The following is a 6,130-nucleotide window of genomic DNA, read 5'->3' on the forward strand; positions in this document are numbered from 1 at the left end:
GAAACGCAAGTCAGAGTACATAATGCACAAATGTAAATGTTTCAGTTTTGTCTCTGAGCTATTTTTGATCTATGCACGTAAATTTTTTTTATTTTGAAAAATAATCTTTAATTTTCTGTGTGTGCATTTATTTTCTTTGTTTATTTAAAACTTTCCTATCAAAACAAAGATGTGCCAGCAGATGTAACCAGACTAAACGAAGTTTCTTTTGTTTCACATGAGTACTATACATTTGACACCTATGTGTAATTTCTGACATTCACTTGCAATAATAATATGACAATAATAATATTAATGATGACTGAATAACATAGCTATGTAGGATAAGTGAATATACATATATATATATATATATATATATATATCTCCATAGACTATATTTAATATTTCTTTGATAATCATCTGTGATTTTATTCACATAGGCAAATTGCAATTTTTCTTCTTTATACAGAAAAAGAAGCATAGCACAGAAATGGATAAAGTAAAAACAGTGCATGGTATCAATTTAATCTATATGAACATGTTTTTCAAACATAGAGTTTTCTCCAATTAAATTATACTTCAACTTATGTCTACGGTTTTGTAGAACCACATATCAAGGACTCAAACTTCATAAGTCAATGAAAGTAGACTGTCAAATGAAAAAGGAGCAATCCTAGAAAATTTTCTTGTACATATGTTTTGCTAACTCTCCTAGCTCTGCTTTCAAATTTTATTTCACAGCTATTATATATTTTAATACGTATGTACACCAGGAAATTAGATTTGCATCCCTTTCTACCAAACATCAGTTATGATAACACAGCCGAGCAACCTGGAGTGGATAGTGTTGTACCTTCCATCAGGAAAGATGCTGGAGACACTAAGAACTCCACCTTGGCCACATTCGTGGTCGCTGGTTTCCAACAAACACTTTTGGGGATTCACAGCCAGTCTCTCCATTGACCCAGTGAAATTTGGATCCTAGAAAATCACAAAAAGTCATAGCAATTGTCATGAATAGAAAATACCACCCCAGACATATACAAAATTACCTAGCTCCTAGCATGTTTTAAGTCTTCAATGTGTAATGCATAAGAGAAAAATACAGTTTTGAGGTTAAACTAAGATACTTAGCTTGTATTCAATTTCTATCATAAAATTTTTGTTTCATTCCCTGTGAAGAATAGATCACCAAACCCTCTTCTTTAAATTGTCAGTTGACACAAAGAAACTAGAAACTAGAATTATACTGCTCTGATAATTTGAGTAAGGCTTTTTGCCTGAACACAGAATTTTTACTAAAAGACTTATTATCTCCTCAGATTGAAAGGGATGATTGTAAAATGTGAATCGAAAACCGTAACTTGGAGAATCCTGTGACTAAAGTCTACCACACTTGGTTACGCAGAAGCCAGTGAGCGTCACTTAAAGGTGGAAGTTGCATGATAAACCTCCCACTCTCCTAAGAATAGAGTTATCACTGGACTTGTTATCTCACAAGCCTAGGGTACAGTATGATAATGATACTGCTTAGTGCCAGTGCTAAAGTGGGCTGGGGTGGAGGAAAAGCTGCAAGCATTTTAACTAGAAAGAAAATCAAATTAAAATATTAATTTACTGATTAATATAACATTAGCTGACCTATTTTCTCCAGCTTGTTAAACAACAAAGATTTGTGAAGCTAAATAACTGCCTAAAAGATAAATATTTTAAGAATTCCCAGGGAGATGTTTAGCTCCTTTTTAAACATCATTAAAGATATGCCTTGCATATATTAGGCAGTTTTATGCTTTCTGTATTGAAACATCCTCTTTAGATTTATTAATGCAGCCTAAAGAATTGGGATTTGATTCTCCTTGTTCTGAAACTAAAACCAATAGATGGTAGTTTTCTTCTCCTTTGTGACTTATTGTAGAATTTATGAGGATTCAAATTCTTCCAAGATAGTGAATCAGGTCACACTTGAAAATTTATTTTCCTAAACTACTCATGAATTGAAATAATATTGATTTTCAAAATAGAAACCAGCAAGCTGCTGTCTATATACTGATAGCCCCAGGATCTCAGAAATTCAAGTTGGTTTTTAAAGACATATATTGAAAAAGAGAGCTGGCTTTTGTGCGGAGAATGCTGAGTTAAGTATAGTACAATTCTGTCGCTATTACCATATACTGTGGCACCACATTTTACTTTGTAAAGTAAAAAGCTTTTGAACAACATTTCTAAGTCTTTATTGAGGTTCAAAATACTACCCATGGATTAACAAAATAAAATAAATTCACTTGTTTTATTTGGTGCATTCTGATCCATGATTTGAATAAAGATAAATGGACTCTTTAACATGGGGATCTACCATAGAAGAATACAAATGGTTAATATGGAGTGGCACAGTAGAATATGATCCCAAAAGATTTGAGAAAGAGTTAAAATTAAGCAAGGTTACTCACTGATAAATTATTGGACTAATGAGAATGATGATATCTATATGACCTTAGTTCTTCAGATTAATTTGTTGATTAATGATTAATTCTTAAAATCTGTGAATATACTGAATTTTTGATTCCTATTCTTTGAACTTAATTTAAGTCAGATTGACTACTTTTCCAAAAGTCTGCTCTAGGGTTAATGAAGACCGAAGTTCTACTTCTGAGATTTAGTGAAGCTTGCAACCATGAAACCTACAGATTCGTCAGTTTCCTCTCTTTCCATTGGGTCTCAGTTTCAGTTCTTTAATGTCTGTTTTGAAAAATAACATTTTTGCTTTTCTTAACTTCCATAAAAATTTTTGTTTTTTATATTTACAATTTCAAAATCTTTTTCCATGGCTGAACTTATGGATTTTCCTTCTTTCCTTTATCTTCAAAGATACCCCGCCCACACACACATAAATGTACAGCAAAAGTTTCACTTTTAAGGATTCATTGGCTAATTTTATACCATGTTATTTCATTGGATATTCTTTTTACTTGCTAGCAATGTAGCATTACCATGATGCATTTTGCATTCTTTTGTTTTGTTTTTAGCACTGGGAACTGAATCAAGAGCCTACACCCTAAACTATCTATATCCCCAGGTTCTTGTGTATATTTTTCTTTTAATTTTGATATATTGTCTCACTAATTCACTAAATTGCCCCAGATGAGCTTGAATTTACCATCTTTCTGCATCTGCCCAGTGTATTGAGATGCTGGTGTGTTCCACTATGTCTAGCTGATAATTGTTTAAATAAAATTAACATCTGCCAACACTGATGTGGAGAACACTAGCATGCCCAGTTATGTAATCTGGGGTTTAGGTAAATTAGAAGTTTTGACAATCAAATTTGTAATCATTCTGTTCAAGTATGTGGGCATATTTCTATGGAGTTAAAGTTCTAGAGCTATTATACTAGTTATTATAGATATTTTCCATCTGTAACAAATTGAGCTAAGGCTCAAACTTTCTGATGTCAAGTGTGAAACCTATGTAAAGGAAATGAGGATTTGATTAAATCAATGTTAGAAATGTGAGCTTGTGTCAAACACCTCTCCCAGGGTCCATTTGACTGTAGACTTGCATGGAATTCACTCTTTCTTCTCTTTCTTCCCAAGTTTTGTCTTTCTTTAGAAAATAATTTGTTACATCTAACTATCTATCTATCTATCTATCTATCTATCTCCCCTATAACTCCTTCCATAAGTAATTATAAATAAAATATATCAGCATAAATAAAAAATATCAGTTTTACATAATATGTATGTCACTTTTATTTGTCAATCAAAAAATGAAGTAAAGACATATATTCAAAAATAAAATGTAACACAATTACAGTGAAGCAGATTTGAAGTTTAGGACTTGGTTGTTATTCTTCATGACTTTACAGAAAATCAGTATTGATTAAATTTTCCACAAATATTGTAAGTCTAAGGATGTACCTAAGGACACTGAGATAGCCTATTATTTCCACAGTAGAGTATTAAACTTCTAGAGCCTGATAAAACTACAATACAGATACTTAATGAGCAATAAAAATTGTGCACATATTAAGTTGTAAATGTTACTCAATGTAGACTAACAAAAATTAATGTTAATCAAGTAATTTTAGTTAATGATACTGTGAAAAGTCTTCATCTATCTCATTTACCAGCAGTTAATACTGTAAAACTAATTGTATTAAAACAGTAAAATGAGTAATTGTGTTAAAAATAATACAATTAGAAACGTATTAGTTATAGCATATTAGAATTTTATCTGGTTTGCTAAATATTGTGTATTATCATGAACAAAAGGCAAAGGCATTTTAAATAACATTATATCAAGTAAGAAACATGAGAGGAACAAAAAAAATCAAGTGTGAATTTTAAAGATAAATGAGCTATTTTTAACTCCTTGATAAATTCACGCAAAGTAAATTCTCCCATTTTTTTCTAGGCTGACGACGTCCTTTTCACTCACACTCACACCCCACTTGAGCTCCATCCTAGTGCTGTGGAGGCATTTTGCAGCCATCTATTAGGGCCATGCCCTGTACCCATTAGAGATAGTGCATGCAGAAATGGTGCCAAAAATGTGCCAAAGGAAACTCTGATATTTATTTCAGTAGTTTATGATGCATATGAAAATGCTGGCTTTTAGTCTCCTCTTTAAGAGGATCTTTTGTGCTAATGTTCACTCTAAGACTCATGTTCTACACCCTACCCCGTCCAACTCCATCCCTACACATTCCCACAGTGGGAACCCAAGTTAGTTTGATGATATCAAAAGTTGTGAAAGTCTGCTCACAAGCTGGGATCTACTATTGTAGAACTTTTTTCCCTAGACTAGAGTTTGTGGAAGAAGTCCATTTTGAAAATTTATTTAAAAAGGAAAAATGATCCATAAATCAATTTTTTTTCCATCATTTGAACATCTATTTAGATATTTTCTCAGTGCCTGTTTTACTCTGCAGAACAATCTCGAAAACTTGACATTGTTACTTCTATTCTATAGTGATCTGGGGCTCAAATTCACACAGTTCCAAGTGACAGAGGAAGACTGTGCCACTGCTGTTGTAGCAGCAGACAGAAACATGGAAACAACACCCAAGATTTGGGGCAGACTTATTTAACATCTGATGGGCACTGACAAGAAATCAATTACTCCTTAAAATGTCAGGCTCTGAAGACTCAGGCAGGGAGGTTTTTATGGGGTTGCAAAGGGGAGGCAGAGTACTTGGCTGTTGTTGATTGGTTTTTGCAATATGTATCATAGTGACCAGCCATTCCTAGGAAACAGTAGTAATAGGAACTGTAACAGGAACTATTATCAGGGTAACTAGGAAACTGAAATATACTGACTGAGGGAGGGGCATTTTCCATTGCATTTGCGCCCTCTTTTCTGAGCATGTTATATATGATCTTTCGAGACAAAGCCCTACTAGAAGCAGTAACAGTAGGGCTATCAGTGGTCTTAGGATGGACCCTCGCCAAGAGCCCCAAGACTGGAATGTTTTGCCTTATCAGAGAGTCTCTCCCTAAATTGCTTTCAGAAAGAGAGATGTTTTAACAGTACTCTGGCAAGGGAGTCAATTTGACCCTTGAGTATGTCCGGTGAGCCCTGAATGCTCGTCAAGTTTTGGTCAATTGTAGAATAAGACCAAGGCCTTCTATTCAGGGAGTGAGAAGTAAACAAATACATATGCAAGTGGAAATGAAATCAAGGACTGGGGTGAACATGAAAAGGCACAAAAGTCAAGGGGAATAATGTGATGAGGCACAGGGAAACCCTGTGGATAGTGTCCCCAGGTTTCAGTTGTGTATGAACTTCCCAGTGTTCAAAGTGACCAGACTGGTAATTTCAGTGTCATCACTTTAGAATGAGCTTAGGAGGAGCTGCTGGTCCAGGAAAATTCTTTAGCAGTCATCTTGATAGTCTTGTGTGGATCTAAAGCTGAATTTCTGAAACTTGTAGAGGCAGTTAATATGCATCTGTGTTATACGTGTGTGCAAGGATGTCTAAAGTTCTAGCTGGTCTCTTAGCTAAACCTTTATGTTCTTGTAAGGTTATGTTTTTATTTTTCAACCTTTATAGAACTTTGTGGTGTATGTGTTGTATGTAGTTTTTATTTAGCCTTCAATAGTTTTTCCAGCTTTGAGTGATCTCTGCTACAGATATAGGTCTGTTACCATTG

This window comes from Cavia porcellus, unplaced genomic scaffold, assembly GCF_034190915.1.
Source record: "Cavia porcellus strain 051 isolate PalLab524CR breed Dunkin Hartley unplaced genomic scaffold, mCavPor4.1 scaffold_2, whole genome shotgun sequence".
NCBI classification, from domain to species: Eukaryota; Metazoa; Chordata; class Mammalia; order Rodentia; family Caviidae; genus Cavia; species Cavia porcellus.